At 38.4% G+C, this 18,926-nt stretch overlaps 19 pseudogenes; all 19 read left to right on the forward strand.

Annotated features, from left to right (window-relative positions):
* Positions 1–289: 289 nt before the first annotated feature.
* LOC127936802 (uncharacterized) lies at positions 290–408 on the forward strand (annotated as a pseudogene).
* A 339-nt stretch (positions 409–747) lies between these two features.
* On the forward strand, positions 748–866 carry LOC127936803 (uncharacterized; annotated as a pseudogene).
* A 787-nt stretch (positions 867–1,653) lies between these two features.
* On the forward strand, positions 1,654–1,772 carry LOC127936366 (uncharacterized; annotated as a pseudogene).
* Positions 1,773–2,562: 790 nt separating this feature from the next.
* On the forward strand, positions 2,563–2,681 carry LOC127935938 (uncharacterized; annotated as a pseudogene).
* Positions 2,682–3,879: 1,198 nt separating this feature from the next.
* On the forward strand, positions 3,880–3,998 carry LOC127936805 (uncharacterized; annotated as a pseudogene).
* A 1,074-nt stretch (positions 3,999–5,072) lies between these two features.
* On the forward strand, positions 5,073–5,191 carry LOC127936367 (uncharacterized; annotated as a pseudogene).
* Positions 5,192–5,695: 504 nt separating this feature from the next.
* Positions 5,696–5,814, forward strand: LOC127935939 (uncharacterized; annotated as a pseudogene).
* Positions 5,815–6,875: 1,061 nt separating this feature from the next.
* LOC127936067 (uncharacterized) lies at positions 6,876–6,994 on the forward strand (annotated as a pseudogene).
* Positions 6,995–7,780: 786 nt separating this feature from the next.
* LOC127935941 (uncharacterized) lies at positions 7,781–7,899 on the forward strand (annotated as a pseudogene).
* A 791-nt stretch (positions 7,900–8,690) lies between these two features.
* Positions 8,691–8,809, forward strand: LOC127936806 (uncharacterized; annotated as a pseudogene).
* A 1,078-nt stretch (positions 8,810–9,887) lies between these two features.
* LOC127936327 (uncharacterized) lies at positions 9,888–10,006 on the forward strand (annotated as a pseudogene).
* A 1,063-nt stretch (positions 10,007–11,069) lies between these two features.
* On the forward strand, positions 11,070–11,188 carry LOC127937116 (uncharacterized; annotated as a pseudogene).
* Positions 11,189–11,690: 502 nt separating this feature from the next.
* Positions 11,691–11,809, forward strand: LOC127936068 (uncharacterized; annotated as a pseudogene).
* Positions 11,810–12,872: 1,063 nt separating this feature from the next.
* LOC127937118 (uncharacterized) lies at positions 12,873–12,991 on the forward strand (annotated as a pseudogene).
* Positions 12,992–14,054: 1,063 nt separating this feature from the next.
* LOC127936070 (uncharacterized) lies at positions 14,055–14,173 on the forward strand (annotated as a pseudogene).
* Positions 14,174–14,956: 783 nt separating this feature from the next.
* LOC127936071 (uncharacterized) lies at positions 14,957–15,075 on the forward strand (annotated as a pseudogene).
* Positions 15,076–16,424: 1,349 nt separating this feature from the next.
* On the forward strand, positions 16,425–16,543 carry LOC127937119 (uncharacterized; annotated as a pseudogene).
* A 1,071-nt stretch (positions 16,544–17,614) lies between these two features.
* Positions 17,615–17,733, forward strand: LOC127936072 (uncharacterized; annotated as a pseudogene).
* Positions 17,734–18,233: 500 nt separating this feature from the next.
* On the forward strand, positions 18,234–18,352 carry LOC127937120 (uncharacterized; annotated as a pseudogene).
* The last annotated feature ends 574 nt before the right edge of the window (positions 18,353–18,926 follow it).

Here is an 18,926-nt window from a genome sequence, read left to right on the forward strand (position 1 = left end):
AATGCCCGATCTCTGAATATAAGCAGGTTTGCGCCAGGTTAGTACATGGATGGGAGACTGCCTGGGAATATCAGGTGCTTTAAATTTTTGGATATTTTTCACGAATTATATAATAATCTTGCAAAAAAAAAAAAAAAAAAAGCAGGTTTGGGCCAGGTTAGTACTTGGATGAGAGACCGCCTAGGAATACCAGGTGCTTTAAGCATTTGGGGTTTCTTTCCTACTTTTATAATGTACTGGCGAGTAGATTGGCTGATCTTTAAATAGCCTTCTCTTTGCAGCAGTCTTCGCTTATGGCCATACCAGCCTGGCTATGCCCGATCTTGTCTGATCTTGGAAGCTAAGCAGGTTTGGGCCTGGTTAGTGCCTGGATGGGAGACCGCCTGGGAATGCCAGGTACTCTAAGCTATTTTGAAATTTTTCACTTAGTATATAATAATTTTGCCAAAAAATAGAGTCAATGCCCGATCTCTGAATATAAGCAGGTTTGCGCCAGGTTAGTACATGGATGGGAGACTGCCTGGGAATATCAGGTGCTTTAAATTTTTGGATATTTTTCACGAATTATATAATAATCTTGCAAAAAAAAAAAAAAAAAAGCAGGTTTGGGCCAGGTTAGTACTTGGATGAGAGACCGCCTAGGAATACCAGGTGCTTTAAGCATTTGGGGTTTCTTTCCTACTTTTATAATGTACTGGCGAGTAGATTGGCTGATCTTTAAATAGCCTTCTCTTTGCAGCAGTCTTCGCTTATGGCCATACCAGCCTGGCTATGCCCGATCTTGTCTGATCTTGGAAGCTAAGCAGGTTTGGGCCTGGTTAGTGCCTGGATGGGAGACCGCCTGGGAATGCCAGGTACTCTAAGCTATTTTGAAATTTTTCACTTAGTATATAATAATTTTGCCAAAAAATAGAGTCAATGCCCGATCTCTGAATATAAGCAGGTTTGCGCCAGGTTAGTACATGGATGGGAGACTGCCTGGGAATATCAGGTGCTTTAAATTTTTGGATATTTTTCACAAATTATATAATAATCTTGCAAAAAAAAAAAAAAAAAATAGAGTCAATGCCCGATCTCTGAATCTTAGCAGGTTTAGGTCTGGTTAGTACTTGGATGAGAGACCGCCAAGGAATACCAGGTGCTTTAAGCTTTTGGAATTTTTTCACTTAGTATATAATAAATTTGGCAAAAAATAGAGTCAGTGCCCGATCTCTGAATATAAGCAGGTTTGGGCCAGGTTAGTACATGGATGGGAGACTGCCTGGGAATACCAGGTGCTTTAAATTTTTGGATATTTTTCACGAATTATATAATAATCTTGCAAAAAAAAAAAAAAAAGAAGAAGTCAATGCCCGATCTCTGAATCTTAGCAGGTTAAGGTCTGGTTAGTACTTGAATGATAGACCGCCAAGGAATACCAGGTGCTTTAAGCTTTTGGAATTTTTTCACTTAGTATATAATAAATTTGGCAAAAAATAGAGTCAATGCCCGATCTCTGAATATAAGCAGGTTTGGGCCAGGTTAGTACTTGGATGAGAGACCGACTAGGAATACCAGGTGCTTTAAGCTTTTGGGGTTTCTTTCCTACTTTTATAATGTACTGGCGAGTAGATTGGCTGATCTTTAAATAGCCTTCTCTTTGCAGCAGTCTTCGCTTATGGCCATACCAGCCTGGCTATGCCTGATCTTGTCTGATCTCGGAAGCTAAGCAGGTTTGGGCCTGGTTAGTGCCTGGATGGGAGACCGCCTGGGAATGCCAGGTACTCTAAGCTATTTTGAAATTTTTCACTTAGTATATAATAATTTTGCCAAAAAATAGAGTCAATGCCCGATCTCTGAATATAAGCAGGTTTGCGCCAGGTTAGTACATGGATGGGAGACTGCCTGGGAATATCAGGTGCTTTAAATTTTTGGATATTTTTCACGAATTATATAATATTCTTGCAAAAAAAAAAAAAAAAAAAAAAAGAGTCAATGCCCGATCTCTGAATCTTAGCAGGTTTAGGTCTGGTTAGTACTTGGATGAGAGACCGCCAAGGAATACCAGGTGCTTTAAGCTTTTGGAATTTTTTCACTTAGTATATAATAAATTTGGCAAAAAATAGAGTCAGTGCCCGATCTCTGAATATAAGCAGGTTTGGGCCAGGTTAGTACATGGATGGGAGACTGCCTGGGAATACCAGGTGCTTTAAATTTTTGGATATTTTTCACAAATTATATAATAATCTTGCAAAAAAATAAAATAAAGAAGAAGTCAATGCCCGATCTCTGAATCTTAGCAGGTTAAGGTCTGGTTAGTACTTGAATGATAGACCGCCAAGGAATACCAGGTGCTTTAAGCTTTTGGAATTTTTTCACTTAGTATATAATAAATTTGCCAAAAAATAGAGTCAATGCCCGATCTCTGAATATAAGCAGGTTTGGGCCAGGTTAGTACTTGGATGAGAGATCGCCTAGGAATACCAGGTGCTTTAAGCTTTTGGGGTTTCTTTCCTACTTTTATAATGTACTGGCGAGTAGATTGGCTGATCTTTAAATAGCCTTCTCTTTGCAGCAGTCTTCGCTTATGGCCATACCAGCCTGGCTATGCCCGATCTTGTCTGATCTCGTAAGCTAAGCAGGTTTGGGCCTGGTTAGTGCCTGGATGGGAGACCGCCTGGGAATACCAGGTACTGTAAGCTTTTTTGAAATTTTTCACTTAGTATATAATAATTTTGCCAAAAAATAGAGTCAATGCCCGATCTCTGAATATAAGCAGGTTTGCGCCAGGTTATTACATGGATGGGAGACTGCCTGGGAATATCAGGTGCTTTAAATTTTTGGATATTTTTCACGAATTATATAATATTCTTGCAAAAAAAAAAAAAAAGAGTCAATGCCCGATCTCTGAATCTTAGCAGGTTTAGGTCTGGTTAGTACTTGGATGAGAGACCGCCAAGGAATACCAGGTGCTTTAAGCTTTTGGAATTTTTTCACTTAGTATATAATAAATTTGGCAAAAAATAGAGTCAATGCCTGATCTCTGAATATAAGCAGGTTTGGGCCAGGTTAGTACATGGATGGGAGACTGCCTGGGAATACCAGGTGATTTAAATTTTTGGATATTTTTCACAAATGATATAATAATCTTGCAAAAAAAAAAAAAAAAAGAGTCAATGCCCGATCTCTGAATTTTAGCAGGTTTAGGTCTAGTTAGTACTTGGATGAGAGACCGCCAAGGAATACCAGGTGCTTTAAGCTTTTGGAATTTTTTCACTTAGTATATAATAAATTTGGCAAAAAATAGAGTCAATGCCCGATCTCTGAATATAAGCAGGTTTGGGCCAGGTTAGTACATGGATGGGAGACTGCCTGGGAATACCAGGTGCTTTAAATTTTTGGATATTTTTCACGAATTATATAATAATCTTGCAAAAAAAAAAAAAAAAGAAGAAGTCAATGCCCGATCTCTGAATCTTAGCAGGTTAAGGTCTGGTTAGTACTTGAATGATAGACCGCCAAGGAATACCAGGTGCTTTAAGCTTTTGGATTTTTTTCACTTAGTATATAATAAATTTGGCAAAAAATAGAGTCAATGCCCGATCTCTGAATCTTAGCAGGTTAAGGTCTGGTTAGTACTTGAATGATAGACCGCCAAGGAATACCAGGTGCTTTAAGCTTTTGGAATTTTTTCACTTAGTATATAATAAATTTGGCAAAAAATAGAGTCAATGCCCGATCTCTGAATATAAGCAGGTTTGGGCCAGGTTAGTACTTGGATGAGAGACCGCCTAGGAATACCAGGTGCTTTAAGCATTTGGGGTTTCTTTCCTACTTTTATAATGTACTGGCGAGTAGATTGGCTGATCTTTAAATAGCCTTCTCTTTGCAGCAGTCTTCGCTTATGGCCATACCAGCCTGGCTATGCCCGATCTTGTCTGATCTTGGAAGCTAAGCAGGTTTGGGCCTGGTTAGTGCCTGGATGGGAGACCGCCTGGGAATGCCAGGTACTCTAAGCTATTTTGAAATTTTTCACTTAGTATATAATAATTTTGCCAAAAAATAGAGTCAATGCCCGATCTCTGAATATAAGCAGGTTTGCGCCAGGTTAGTACATGGATGGGAGACTGCCTGGGAATATCAGGTGCTTTAAATTTTTGGATATTTTTCACGAATTATATAATAATCTTGCAAAAAAAAAAAAAAAAAAAAAAAGAGTCAATGCCCGATCTCTGAATCTTAGCAGGTTTAGGTCTGGTTAGTACTTGGATGAGAGACCGCCAAGGAATACCAGGTGCTTTAAGCTTTTGGAATTTTTTCACTTAGTATATAATAAATTTGGCAAAAAATAGAGTCAGTGCCCGATCTCTGAATATAAGCAGGTTTGGGCCAGGTTAGTACATGGATGGGAGACTGCCTGGGAATACCAGGTGCTTTAAATTTTTGGATATTTTTCACAAATTATATAATAATCTTGCAAAAAAAAAAAAAAAAAATAGAGTCAATGCCCGATCTCTGAATCTTAGCAGGTTTAGGTCTGGTTAGTACTTGGATGAGAGACCGCCAAGGAATACCAGGTGCTTTAAGCTTTTGGAATTTTTTCACTTAGTATATAATAAATTTGGCAAAAAATAGAGTCAGTGCCCGATCTCTGAATATAAGCAGGTTTGGGCCAGGTTAGTACATGGATGGGAGACTGCCTGGGAATACCAGGTGCTTTAAATTTTTGGATATTTTTCACGAATTATATAATAATCTTGCAAAAAAAAAAAAAAAAGAAGAAGTCAATGCCCGATCTCTGAATCTTAGCAGGTTAAGGTCTGGTTAGTACTTGAATGATAGACCGCCAAGGAATACCAGGTGCTTTAAGCTTTTGGAATTTTTTCACTTAGTATATAATAAATTTGGCAAAAAAATAGAGTCAATGCCCGATCTCTGAATATAAGCAGGTTTGGGCCAGGTTAGTACTTGGATGAGAGACCGACTAGGAATACCAGGTGCTTTAAGCTTTTGGGGTTTCTTTCCTACTTTTATAATGTACTGGCGAGTAGATTGGCTGATCTTTAAATAGCCTTCTCTTTGCAGCAGTCTTCGCTTATGGCCATACCAGCCTGGCTATGCCTGATCTTGTCTGATCTCGGAAGCTAAGCAGGTTTGGGCCTGGTTAGTGCCTGGATGGGAGACCGCCTGGGAATGCCAGGTACTCTAAGCTATTTTGAAATTTTTCACTTAGTATATAATAATTTTGCCAAAAAATAGAGTCAATGCCCGATCTCTGAATATAAGCAGGTTTGCGCCAGGTTAGTACATGGATGGGAGACTGCCTGGGAATATCAGGTGCTTTAAATTTTTGGATATTTTTCACGAATTATATAATATTCTTGCAAAAAAAAAAAATAAAGTAGAAGTCAATGCCCGATCTCTGAATCTTAGCAGGTTAAGGTCTGGTTAGTACTTGAATGATAGACCGCCAAGGAATACCAGGTGCTTTAAGCTTTTGGAATTTTTTCACTTAGTATATAATAAATTTGCCAAAAAATAGAGTCAATGCCCGATCTCTGAATATAAGCAGGTTTGGGCCAGGTTAGTACTTGGATGAGAGATCGCCTAGGAATACCAGGTGCTTTAAGCTTTTGGGGTTTCTTTCCTACTTTTATAATGTACTGGCGAGTAGATTGGCTGATCTTTAAATAGCCTTCTCTTTGCAGCAGTCTTCGCTTATGGCCATACCAGCCTGGCTATGCCCGATCTTGTCTGATCTCGTAAGCTAAGCAGGTTTGGGCCTGGTTAGTGCCTGGATGGGAGACCGCCTGGGAATACCAGGTACTGTAAGCTTTTTTGAAATTTTTCACTTAGTATATAATAATTTTGCCAAAAAATAGAGTCAATGCCCGATCTCTGAATATAAGCAGGTTTGCGCCAGGTTATTACATGGATGGGAGACTGCCTGGGAATATCAGGTGCTTTAAATTTTTGGATATTTTTCACGAATTATATAATATTCTTGCAAAAAAAAAAAAAAAGAGTCAATGCCCGATCTCTGAATCTTAGCAGGTTTAGGTCTGGTTAGTACTTGGATGAGAGACCACCAAGGAATACCAGGTGCTTTAAGCTTTTGGAATTTTTTCACTTAGTATATAATAAATTTGGCAAAAAATAGAGTCAATGCCTGATCTCTGAATATAAGCAGGTTTGGGCCAGGTTAGTACATGGATGGGAGACTGCCTGGGAATACCAGGTGATTTAAATTTTTGGATATTTTTCACAAATTATATAATAATCTTGCAAAAAAAAAAAAAAAAAGAGTCAATGCCCGATCTCTGAATTTTAGCAGGTTTAGGTCTAGTTAGTACTTGGATGAGAGACCGCCAAGGAATACCAGGTGCTTTAAGCTTTTGGAATTTTTTCACTTAGTATATAATAAATTTGGCAAAAAATAGAGTCAATGCCCGATCTCTGAATATAAGCAGGTTTGGGCCAGGTTAGTACATGGATGGGAGACTGCCTGGGAATACCAGGTGCTTTAAATTTTTGGATATTTTTCACGAATTATATAATAATCTTGCAAAAAAAAAAAAAAAGAAGAAGTCAATGCCCGATCTCTGAATCTTAGCAGGTTAAGGTCTGGTTAGTACTTGAATGATAGACCGCCAAGGAATACCAGGTGCTTTAAGCTTTTGGATTTTTTTCACTTAGTATATAATAAATTTGGCAAAAAATAGAGTCAATGCCCGATCTCTGAATATAAGCAGGTTTGGGCCAGGTTAGTACTTGGATGAGAGACCGACTAGGAATACCAGGTGCTTTAAGCTTTTGGGGTTTCTTTCCTACTTTTATAATGTACTGGCGAGTAGATTGGCTGATCTTTAAATAGCCTTCTCTTTGCAGCAGTCTTCGCTTATGGCCATACCAGCCTGGCTATGCCCGATCTTGTCTGATCTCGGAAGCTAAGCAGGTTTGGGCCTGGTTAGTGCCTGGATGGGAGACCGCCTGGGAATGCCAGGTACTCTAAGCTATTTTGAAATTTTTCACTTAGTATATAATAATTTTGCCAAAAAATAGAGTCAATGCCCGATCTCTGAATATAAGCAGGTTTGCGCCAGGTTAGTACATGGATGGGAGACTGCCTGGGAATATCAGGTGCTTTAAATTTTTGGATATTTTTCACGAATTATATAATATTCTTGCAAAAAAAAAAAAAAAAAAAGAGTCAATGCCCGATCTCTGAATCTTAGCAGGTTTAGGTCTGGTTAGTACTTGGATGAGAGACCGCCAAGGAATACCAGGTGCTTTAAGCTTTTGGAATTTTTTCACTTAGTATATAATAAATTTGGCAAAAAATAGAGTCAGTGCCCGATCTCTGAATATAAGCAGGTTTGGGCCAGGTTAGTACATGGATGGGAGACTGCCTGGGAATACCAGGTGCTTTAAATTTTTGGATATTTTTCACAAATTATATAATAATCTTGCAAAAAAATAAAATAAAGAAGAAGTCAATGCCCGATCTCTGAATCTTAGCAGGTTAAGGTCTGGTTAGTACTTGAATGATAGACCGCCAAGGAATACCAGGTGCTTTAAGCTTTTGGAATTTTTTCACTTAGTATATAATAAATTTGCCAAAAAATAGAGTCAATGCCCGATCTCTGAATATAAGCAGGTTTGGGCCAGGTTAGTACTTGGATGAGAGATCGCCTAGGAATACCAGGTGCTTTAAGCTTTTGGGGTTTCTTTCCTACTTTTATAATGTACTGGCGAGTAGATTGGCTGATCTTTAAATAGCCTTCTCTTTGCAGCAGTCTTCGCTTATGGCCATACCAGCCTGGCTATGCCCGATCTTGTCTGATCTCGTAAGCTAAGCAGGTTTGGGCCTGGTTAGTGCCTGGATGGGAGACCGCCTGGGAATACCAGGTACTGTAAGCTTTTTTGAAATTTTTCACTTAGTATATAATAATTTTGCCAAAAAATAGAGTCAATGCCCGATCTCTGAATATAAGCAGGTTTGCGCCAGGTTAGTACATGGATGGGAGACTGCCTGGGAATATCAGGTGCTTTAAATTTTTGGATATTTTTCACGAATTATATAATAATCTTGCAAAAAAAAAAAAAAAAAAAAAAAGAGTCAATGCCCGATCTCTGAATCTTAGCAGGTTTAGGTCTGGTTAGTACTTGGATGAGAGACCGCCAAGGAATACCAGGTGCTTTAAGCTTTTGGAATTTTTTCACTTAGTATATAATAAATTTGGCAAAAAATAGAGTCAGTGCCCGATCTCTGAATATAAGCAGGTTTGGGCCAGGTTAGTACATGGATGGGAGACTGCCTGGGAATACCAGGTGCTTTAAATTTTTGGATATTTTTCACGAATTATATAATAATCTTGCAAAAAAAAAAAAAAAAAGAAGAAGTCAATGCCCGATCTCTGAATCTTAGCAGGTTAAGGTCTGGTTAGTACTTGAATGATAGACCGCCAAGGAATACCAGGTGCTTTAAGCTTTTGGAATTTTTTCACTTAGTATATAATAAATTTGGCAAAAAATAGAGTCAATGCCCGATCTCTGAATATAAGCAGGTTTGGGCCAGGTTAGTACTTGGATGAGAGACCGCCTAGGAATACCAGGTGCTTTAAGCATTTGGGGTTTCTTTCCTACTTTTATAATGTACTGGCGAGTAGATTGGCTGATCTTTAAATAGCCTTCTCTTTGCAGCAGTCTTCGCTTATGGCCATACCAGCCTGGCTATGCCCGATCTTGTCTGATCTTGGAAGCTAAGCAGGTTTGGGCCTGGTTAGTGCCTGGATGGGAGACCGCCTGGGAATGCCAGGTACTCTAAGCTATTTTGAAATTTTTCACTTAGTATATAATAATTTTGCCAAAAAATAGAGTCAATGCCCGATCTCTGAATATAAGCAGGTTTGCGCCAGGTTAGTACATGGATGGGAGACTGCCTGGGAATATCAGGTGCTTTAAATTTTTGGATATTTTTCACAAATTATATAATAATCTTGCAAAAAAAAAAAAAAAAAAAAAAAGAGTCAATGCCCGATCTCTGAATCTTAGCAGGTTTAGGTCTGGTTAGTACTTGGATGAGAGACCGCCAAGGAATACCAGGTGCTTTAAGCTTTTGGAATTTTTTCACTTAGTATATAATAAATTTGGCAAAAAATAGAGTCAGTGCCCGATCTCTGAATATAAGCAGGTTTGGGCCAGGTTAGTACATGGATGGGAGACTGCCTGGGAATACCAGGTGCTTTAAATTTTTGGATATTTTTCACAAATTATATAATAATCTTGCAAAAAAAAAAAAAAAAAAAATAGAGTCAATGCCCGATCTCTGAATCTTAGCAGGTTTAGGTCTGGTTAGTACTTGGTTGAAAGACCGCCTAGGAATACCAGGTGCTTAAAGCTTTTGGAATTTTTTCACTTAGTATATAATAAATTTGGCAAAAAATAGAGTCAATGCCCGATCTCTGAATATAAGCAGGTTTGCGCCAGGTTAGTACATGGATGGGAGACTGCCTGGGAATATCAGGTGCTTTAAATTTTTGGATATTTTTCACGAATTATATAATAATCTTGCAAAAAAAAAAAAAAAAAAAGAAGAAGTCAATGCCCGATCTCTGAATCTTAGCAGGTTAAGGTCTGGTTAGTACTTGAATGATAGACCGCCAAGGAATACCAGGTGCTTTAAGCTTTTGGAATTTTTTCACTTAGTATATAATAAATTTGGCAAAAAATAGAGTCAATGCCCGATCTCTGAATATAAGCAGGTTTGGGCCAGGTTAGTACTTGGATGAGAGACCGCCTAGGAATACCAGGTGCTTTAAGCTTTTGGGGTTTCTTTCCTACTTTTATAATGTACTGGCGAGTAGATTGGCTGATCTTTAAATAGCCTTCTCTTTGCAGCAGTCTTCGCTTATGGCCATACCAGCCTGGCTATGCCCGATCTTGTCTGATCTCGGAAGCTAAGCAGGTTTGGGCCTGGTTAGTGCCTGGATGGGAGACCGCCTGGGAATGCCAGGTACTCTGAGCTATTTTGAAATTTTTCACTTAGTATATAATAATTTTGCCAAAAAATAGAGTCAATGCCCGATCTCTGAATATAAGCAGGTTTGCGCCAGGTTAGTACATGGATGGGAGACTGCCTGGGAATATCAGGTGCTTTAAATTTTTGGATATTTTTCACGAATTATATAATAATCTTGCAAAAAAAAAAAAAAAAAAAAGAGTCAATGCCCGATCTCTGAATCTTAGCAGGTTTAGGTCTGGTTAGTACTTGGATGACAGACCGCCAAGGAATACCAGGTGCTTTAAGCTTTTGGAATTTTTTCACTTAGTATATAATAAATTTGGCAAAATATAGAGTCAATGCCCGATCTCTGAATATAAGCAGGTTTGGGCCAGGTTAGTACATGGATGGGAGACTGCCTGGGAATACCAGGTGCTTTAAATTTTTGGATATTTTTCACAAATTATATAATAATCTTGCAAAAAAAAAAAAATAGAGTCAATGCCCGATCTCTGAATCTTAGCAGGTTTAGGTCTGGTTAGTACTTGGTTGAAAGACCGCCTAGGAATACCAGGTGCTTAAAGCTTTTGGAATTTTTTCACTTAGTATATAATAAATTTGGCAAAAAATAGAGTCAATGCCCGATCTCTGAATATAAGCAGGTTTGGGCCAGGTTAGTACATGGATGGGAGACTGCCTGGGAATACCAGGTGCTTTAAATTTTTGGATATTTTTCACAAATTATATAATAATCTTGCAAAAAAAAAAAAAAGAAGAAGTCAATGCCCGATCTCTGAATCTTAGCAGGTTAAGGTCTGGTTAGTACTTGAATGATAGACCGCCAAGGAATACCAGGTGCTTTAAGCTTTTGGAATTTTTTCACTTAGTATATAATAAATTTGCCAAAAAATAGAGTCAATGCCCGATCTCTGAATATAAGCAGGTTTGGGCCAGGTTAGTACTTGGATGAGAGACCGCCTAGGAATACCAGGTGCTTTAAGCTTTTGGGGTTTCTTTCCTACTTTTATAATGTACTGGCGAGTAGATTGGCTGATCTTTAAATAGCCTTCTCTTTACAGCAGTCTTCGCTTATGGCCATACCAGCCTGGCTATGCCCGATCTTGTCTGATCTCGTAAGCTAAGCAGGTTTGGGCCTGGTTAGTGCCTGGATGGGAGACAGCCTGGGAATACCAGGTACTGTAAGCTTTGTTGAAATTTTTCACTTAGTATATAATAATTTTGCCAAAAAATAGAGTCAATGCCCGATCTCTGAATATAAGCAGGTTTGCGCCAGGTTAGTACATGGATGGGAGACTGCCTGGGAATATCAGGTGCTTTAAATTTTTGGATATTTTTCACGAATTATATAATAATCTTGCAAAAAAAAAAAAAAGAAGAAGTCAATGCCCGATCTCTGAATCTTAGCAGGTTAAGGTCTGGTTAGTACTTGAATGATAGACCGCCAAGGAATACCAGGTGCTTTAAGCTTTTGGAATTTTTTCACTTAGTATATAATAAATTTGGCAAAAAATAGAGTCAATGCCCGATCTCTGAATATAAGCAGGTTTGGGCCAGGTTAGTACTTGGATGAGAGACCGCCTAGGAATACCAGGTGCTTTAAGCTTTTGGGGTTTCTTTCCTACTTTTATAATGTACTGGCGAGTAGATTGGCTGATCTTTAAATAGCCTTCTCTTTGCAGCAGTCTTCGCTTATGGCCATACCAGCCTGGCTATGCCCGATCTTGTCTGATCTCGGAAGCTAAGCAGGTTTGGGCCTGGTTAGTGCCTGGATGGGAGACCGCCTGGGAATGCCAGGTACTCTAAGCTATTTTGAAATTTTTCACTTAGTATATAATAATTTTGCCAAAAAATAGAGTCAATGCCCGATCTCTGAATATAAGCAGGTTTGCGCCAGGTTAGTACATGGATGGGAGACTGCCTGGGAATATCAGGTGCTTTAAATTTTTGGATATTTTTCACGAATTATATAATAATCTTGCAAAAAAAAAAAAAAAAAAAAGAGTCAATGCCCGATCTCTGAATCTTAGCAGGTTTAGGTCTGGTTAGTACTTGGATGACAGACCGCCAAGGAATACCAGGTGCTTTAAGCTTTTGGAATTTTTTCACTTAGTATATAATAAATTTGGCAAAATATAGAGTCAATGCCCGATCTCTGAATATAAGCAGGTTTGGGCCAGGTTAGTACATGGATGGGAGACTGCCTGGGAATACCAGGTGCTTTAAATTTTTGGATATTTTTCACAAATTATATAATAATCTTGCAAAAAAAAAAAATAGAGTCAATGCCCGATCTCTGAATCTTAGCAGGTTTAGGTCTGGTTAGTACTTGGTTGAAAGACCGCCTAGGAATACCAGGTGCTTAAAGCTTTTGGAATTTTTTCACTTAGTATATAATAAATTTGGCAAAAAATAGAGTCAATGCCCGATCTCTGAATATAAGCAGGTTTGGGCCAGGTTAGTACATGGATGGGAGACTGCCTGGGAATACCAGGTGCTTTAAATTTTTGGATATTTTTCACAAATTATATAATAATCTTGCAAAAAAAAAAAAAAAGAAGAAGTCAATGCCCGATCTCTGAATCTTAGCAGGTTAAGGTCTGGTTAGTACTTGAATGATAGACCGCCAAGGAATACCAGGTGCTTTAAGCTTTTGGAATTTTTTCACTTAGTATATAATAAATTTGCCAAAAAATAGAGTCAATGCCCGATCTCTGAATATAAGCAGGTTTGGGCCAGGTTAGTACTTGGATGAGAGACCGCCTAGGAATACCAGGTGCTTTAAGCTTTTGGGGTTTCTTTCCTACTTTTATAATGTACTGGCGAGTAGATTGGCTGATCTTTAAATAGCCTTCTCTTTACAGCAGTCTTCGCTTATGGCCATACCAGCCTGGCTATGCCCGATCTTGTCTGATCTCGTAAGCTAAGCAGGTTTGGGCCTGGTTAGTGCCTGGATGGGAGACAGCCTGGGAATACCAGGTACTGTAAGCTTTGTTGAAATTTTTCACTTAGTATATAATAATTTTGCCAAAAAATAGAGTCAATGCCCGATCTCTGAATATAAGCAGGTTTGCGCCAGGTTAGTACATGGATGGGAGACTGCCTGGGAATATCAGGTGCTTTAAATTTTTGGATATTTTTCACGAATTATATAATAATCTTGCAAAAAAAAAAAAAAAAGAGTCAATGCCCGATCTCTGAATCTTAGCAGGTTTAGGTCTGGTTAGTACTTGGATGAGAGACCGCCAAGGAATACCAGGTGCTTTAAGCTTTTGGAATTTTTTCACTTAGTATATAATAAATTTGGCAAAAAATAGAGTCAATGCCTGATCTCTGAATATAAGCAGGTTTGGGCCAGGTTAGTACATGGATGGGAGACTGCCTGGGAATACCAGGTGCTTTAAATTTTTGGATATTTTTCACAAATTATATAATAATCTTGCAAAAAAAAAAAAAAAAGAGTCAATGCCCGATCTCTGAATTTTAGCAGGTTTAGGTCTAGTTAGTACTTGGATGAGAGACCGCCAAGGAATACCAGGTGCTTTAAGCTTTTGGAATTTTTTCACTTAGTATATAATAAATTTGGCAAAAAATAGAGTCAATGCCCGATCTCTGAATATAAGCAGGTTTGGGCCAGGTTAGTACATGGATGGGAGACTGCCTGGGAATACCAGGTGCTTTAAATTTTTGGATATTTTTCACGAATTATATAATAATCTTGCAAAAAAAAAAAAAAAAAGAAGAAGTCAATGCCCGATCTCTGAATCTTAGCAGGTTAAGGTCTGGTTAGTACTTGAATGATAGACCGCCAAGGAATACCAGGTGCTTTAAGCTTTTGGAATTTTTTCACTTAGTATATAATAAATTTGGCAAAAAATAGAGTCAATGCCCGATCTCTGAATATAAGCAGGTTTGGGCCAGGTTAGTACTTGGATGAGAGACCGCCTAGGAATACCAGGTGCTTTAAGCTTTTGGGGTTTCTTTCCTACTTTTATAATGTACTGGCGAGTAGATTGGCTGATCTTTAAATAGCCTTCTCTTTGCAGCAGTCTTCGCTTATGGCCATACCAGCCTGGCTATGCCCGATCTTGTCTGATCTCGGAAGCTAAGCAGGTTTGGGCCTGGTTAGTGCCTGGATGGGAGACCGCCTGGGAATGCCAGGTACTCTAAGCTATTTTGAAATTTTTCACTTAGTATATAATAATTTTGCCAAAAAATAGAGTCAATGCCCGATCTCTGAATATAAGTAGGTTTGCGCCAGGTTAGTACATGGATGGGAGACTGCCTGGGAATATCAGGTGCTTTAAATTTTTGGATATTTTTCACGAATTATATAATAATCTTGCAAAAAAAAAAAAAAAAAAGAGTCAATGCCCGATCTCTGAATCTTAGCAGGTTTAGGTCTGGTTAGTACTTTGATGAGAGACCGCCAAGGAATACCAGGTGCTTTAAGCTTTTGGAATTTTTTCACTTAGTATATAATAAATTTGGCAAAAAATAGAGTCAATGCCCGATCTCTGAATATAAGCAGGTTTGGGCCAGGTTAGTACATGGATGGGAGACTGCCTGGGAATACCAGGTGCTTTAAATTTTTGGATATTTTTCACGAATTATATAATAATTTTGCAAAAAAAAAAAAAAAAAGAAGTCAATGCCCGATCTCTGAATCTTAGCAGGTTAAGGTCTGGTTAGTACTTGAATGATAGACCGCCAAGGAATACCAGGTGCTTTAAGCTTTTGGAATTTTTTCACTTAGTATATAATAAATTTGGCAAAAAATAGAGTCAATGCCCGATCTCTGAATATAAGCAGGTTTGGGCCAGGTTAGTACTTGGATGAGAGACCGCCTAGGAATACCAGGTGCTTTAAGCTTTTGGGGTTTCTTTCCTACTTTTATAATGTACTGGCGAGTAGATTGGCTGATCTTTAAATAGCCTTCTCTTTGCAGCAGTCTTCGCTTATGGCCATACCAGCCTGGCTATGCCCGATCTTGTCTGATCTCGGAAGCTAAGCAGGTTTGGGCCTGGTTAGTGCCTGGATGGGAGACCGCCTGGGAATGCCAGGTACTCTAAGCTATTTTGAAATTTTTCACTTAGTATATAATAATTTTGCCAAAAAATAGAGTCAATGCCCGATCTCTGAATATAAGCAGGTTTGCGCCAGGTTAGTACATGGATGGGAGACTGCCTGGGAATATCTGGTGCTTTAAATTTTTGGATATTTTTCACGAATTATATAATAATCTTGCAAAAAAAAAAAAAAAAGAGTCAATGCCCGATCTCTGAATCTTAGCAGGTTTAGGTCTGGTTAGTACTTGGATGAGAGACCGCCAAGGAATACCAGGTGCTTTAAGCTTTTGGAATTTTTTCACTTAGTATATAATAAATTTGGCAAAATATAGAGTCAATGCCCGATCTCTGAATATAAGCAGGTTTGGGCCAGGTTAGTACATGGATGGGAGACTGCCTGGGAATACCAGGTGCTTTAAATTTTTGGATATTTTTCACGAATTATATAATAATCTTGCAAAAAAAAAAAAAAAAAAAAAAAAGAGTCAATGCCCGATCTCTGAATTTTAGCAGGTTTAGGTCTGGTTAGTACTTGGATGAGAGACCGCCAAGGAATACCAGGTGCTTTAAGCTTTTGGAATTTTTTCACTTAGTATATAATAAATTTGGCAAAAAATAGAGTCAATACCCGATCTCTGAATATAAGCAGGTTTGGGCCAGGTTAGTACATGGATGGGAGACTGCCTGGGAATACCAGGTGCTTTAAATTTTTGGATATTTTTCACAAATTATATAATAATCTTGCAAAAAAAAAAAATAGAGTCAATGCCCGATCTCTGAATCTTAGCAGGTTTAGGTCTGGTTAGTACTTGGTTGAAAGACCGCCTAGGAATACCAGGTGCTTAAAGCTTTTGGAATTTTTTCACTTAGTATATAATAAATTTGGCAAAAAATAGAGTCAATGCCCGATCTCTGAATATAAGCAGGTTTGGGCCAGGTTAGTACATGGATGGGAGACTGCCTGGGAATACCAGGTGCTTTACATTTTTGGATATTTTTCACAAATTATATAATAATCTTGCAAAAAAAAAAAAAAAAAAGAAGAAGTCAATGCCCGATCTCTGAATCTTAGCAGGTTAAGGTCTGGTTAGTACTTGAATGATAGACCGCCAAGGAATACCAGGTGCTTTAAGCTTTTGGAATTTTTTCACTTAGTATATAATAAATTTGGCAAAAAATAGAGTCAATGCCCGATCTCTGAATATAAGCAGGTTTGGGCCAGGTTAGTACTTGGATGAGAGACCGCCTAGGAATACCAGGTGCTTTAAGCTTTTGGGGTTTCTTTCCTACTTTTATAATGTACTGGCGAGTAGATTGGCTGATCTTTAAATAGCCTTCTCTTTGCAGCAGTCTTCGCTTATGGCCATACCAGCCTGGCTATGCCCGATCTTGTCTGATCTCGTAAGCTAAGCAGGTTTGGGCCTGGTTAGTGCCTGGATGGGAGACAGCCTGGGAATACCAGGTACTGTAAGCTTTTTTGAAATTTTTCACTTAGTATATAATAATTTTGCCAAAAAATAGAGTCAATGCCCGATCTCTGAATATAAGCAGGTTTGCGCCAGATTAGTACATGGATGGGAGACTGCCTGGGAATATCAGGTGCTTTACATTTTTGGATATTTTTCACGAATTATATAATATTCTTGCAAAAAAAAAAAAAAAAAAAAAAAAGAGTCAATGCCCGATCTCTGAATCTTAGCAGGTTTAGGTCTGGTTAGTACTTGGATGAGAGACCGCGAAGGAATACCAGGTGCTTTAAGCTTTTGGAATTTTTTCACTCAGTATATAATAAATTTGGCAAAAAATAGAGTCAATGCCTGATCTCTGAATATAAGCAGGTTTGGGCCAGGTTAGTACATGGATGGGAGAGTGCCTGGGAATACCAGGTGCTTTAAATTTTTGGATATTTTTCACAAATTATATAATAATCTTGCAAAAAAAAAAAAAAAAAGAGTCAATGCCCGATCTCTGAATTTTAGCAGGTTTAGGTCTAGTTAGTACTTGGATGAGAGACCGCCAAGGAATACCAGGTGCTTTAAGCTTTTGGAATTTTTTCACTTAGTATATAATAAATTTGGCAAAAAATAGAGTCAATGCCCGATCTCTGAATATAAGCAGGTTTGGGCCAGGTTAGTACATGGATGGGAGACTGCCTGGGAATACCAGGTGCTTTAAATTTTTGGATATTTTTCACGAATTATATAATAATCTTGCAAAAAAAAAAAAAAAAGAAGAAGTCAATGCCCGATCTCTGAATCTTAGCAGGTTAAGGTCTGGTTAGTACTTGAATGATGGACCGCCAAGGAATACCAGGTGCTTTAAGCTTTTGGAATTTTTTCACTTAGTATATAATAAATTTGGCAAAAAATAGAGTCAATGCCCGATCTCTGAATATAAGCAGGTTTGGGCCAGGTTAGTACTTGGATGAGAGACCGCCTAGGAATACCAGGTGCTTTAAGCTTTTGGGGTTTCTTTCCTACTTTTATAATGTACTGGCGAGTAGATTGGCTGATCTTTAAATAGCCTTCTCTTTGCAGCAGTCTTCGCTTATGGCCATACCAGCCTGGCTATGCCCGATCTTGTCTGATCTCGGAAGCTAAGCAGGTTTGGGCCTGGTTAGTGCCTGGATGGGAGACCGCCTGGGAATGCCAGGTACTCTAAGCTATTTTGAAATTTTTCACTTAGTATATAATAATTTTGCCAAAAAATAGAGTCAATGCCCGATCTCTGAATATAAGCAGGTTTGCGCCAGGTTAGTACATGGATGGGAGACTGCCTGGGAATATCAGGTGCTTTAAATTTTTGGATATTTTTCACGAATTATATAATAATCTTGCAAAAAAAAAAAAAAAAGAGTCAATGCCCGATCTCTGAATCTTAGCAGGTTAAGGTCTGGTTAGTACTTGAATGATAGACCGCCAAGGAATACCAGGTGCGTTAAGCTTTTGGAATTTTTTCACTTAGTATATAATAAATTTGCCAAAAAATAGAGTCAATGCCCGATCTCTGAATATAAGCAGGTTTGGGCCAGGTTAGTACTTGGATGAGAGACCGCCTAGGAATACCAGGTGCTTTAAGCTTTTGGGGTTTCTTTCCTACTTTTATAATGTACTGGCGAGTAGATTGGCTGATCTTTAAATAGCCTTCTCTTTGCAGCAGTCTTCGCTTATGGCCATACCAGCCTGGCTATGCCCGATCTTGTCTGATCTCGTAAGCTAAGCAGGTTTGGGCCTGGTTAGTGCCTGGATGGGAGACAGCCTGGGAATACCAGGTACTGTAAGCTTTTTTGAAATTTTTCACTTAGTATATAATAATTTTGCCAAAAAATAGAGTCAATGCCCGATCTCTGAATATAAGCAGGTTTGCGCCAGGTTAGTACATGGATGGGAGACTGCCTGGGAATATCAGGTGCTTTACATTTTTGGATATTTTTCATGAATTATATAATATTCTTGCAAAAAAAAAAAAAGAGTCAATGCCCATCTCTGAATCTTAGCAGATTTAGGTCTGGTTAGTACTTGGATGAGAGACCGCCAAGGAATACCAGGTGCTTTAAGCTTTTGGAATTTTTTCACTTAGTATATAATAAATTTGGCAAAAAATAGACTCAATGCCTGATCTCTGAATATAAGCAGGTTTGGGCCAGGTTAGTACATGGATGGGAGACTGCCTGGGAATACCAGGTGCTTTAAATTTTTGGATATTTTTCACAAATTATATAATAATCTTGCAAAAAAAAAAAAAAAAAAGAGTCAATGCCCGATCTCTGAATTTTAGCAGGTTTAGGTCTAGTTAGTACTTGGATGAGAGACCGCCAAGGAATACCAGGTGCTTTAAGCTTTTGGAATTTTTTCACT

The sequence above is a fragment of the Carassius gibelio genome, chromosome A19 (assembly GCF_023724105.1).
Source record: "Carassius gibelio isolate Cgi1373 ecotype wild population from Czech Republic chromosome A19, carGib1.2-hapl.c, whole genome shotgun sequence".
NCBI classification, from domain to species: Eukaryota; Metazoa; Chordata; class Actinopteri; order Cypriniformes; family Cyprinidae; genus Carassius; species Carassius gibelio.